Source organism: Pongo abelii, chromosome X (assembly GCF_028885655.2).
Source record: "Pongo abelii isolate AG06213 chromosome X, NHGRI_mPonAbe1-v2.0_pri, whole genome shotgun sequence".
NCBI classification, from domain to species: domain Eukaryota; kingdom Metazoa; phylum Chordata; class Mammalia; order Primates; family Hominidae; genus Pongo; species Pongo abelii.
Genome location: NC_072008.2, coordinates 101,171,405 through 101,172,535, shown reverse-complemented (window position 1 = coordinate 101,172,535; position 1,131 = coordinate 101,171,405).

The following is a 1,131-nucleotide window of genomic DNA, read 5'->3' as shown; positions in this document are numbered from 1 at the left end:
TGACTTTGAATATGGAAAATGGGCCAAATGCTTTGCTCTTGTGAGTAAGACAATTTTAATAATAACAACGAATAATGTAGTGATGACAGAAGTAACAAATGAGGATTAGAAAAACATGCAAAGTAAGTCATCTAAGTTTTAGATCAGAATCAAGTATTCAATACTACGTAATCATTGACAAATTATTTATCCTTCCTGAATCTTTCTTTCTTTATTTTTTTTTCAGTCAATAATAATTTAATTACACATTTAAAAATAACTAAAAGAGTATACTTGGATGGTTGGTAACACAAAGAATAAATGCTTGAGGGTATGGATACCTTTTTCCATGATGTGATTATTACACGTTGCATACCTGTACCAAAATATCTCATGTACCATATATATACTATTTACCCACATAAATTAAAACTATTTTTTTAAAGTAGGGCTTTGTGAGTGGTGTTTTGGATTTAATTTTCAAATTAGAATTTCAAAGCCAATGACAGAGAATGCTATGTTTTTCTTTTTTTTCTTTATTATTATTATTATTATTATTATTATTATACTTTAGGCTCTATGGTACATGTGCGCAACATGCAGGTAAGTTACATATGTATACATGTGCCATGCTGGTGCGCTGTACCCACCAACTCGTCATCTAGCATTAGGTATATCTCCCAATGCTATCCCTCCCCCCTCCCCCCACCCCACAACAGTCCCCGAAGTGTGATGTTCCCCTTCCTGTGTCCATGTGTTCTCATTGTTCAACTCCCACCTATGAGTGAGAATATGCGGTGTTTGGTTTTTTGTTCTTGTGATAGTTTACTGAGAATGATGATTTCCAATTTCATCCATGTCCCTACAAAGGACATGAACTCATCATTTTTTATGGCTGCATAGTATTCCATGGTGTATATGTGCCACATTTTCTTAATCCAGTCTATCATTGTTGGACATTTGGGTTGGTTCCAAGTCTTTGCTATCGTGAATAATGCCACAATAAACATACGTGTGCATGTGTCTTTATAGCAGCATGATTTATAGTCCTTTGGGTATATACCCAGTAATGGGATGGCTGGGTCGAATGGAATTTCTAGTTCTAGATCCCTGAGGAATCGCCACACTGACTTCCACAAGGGTTGAACTAGT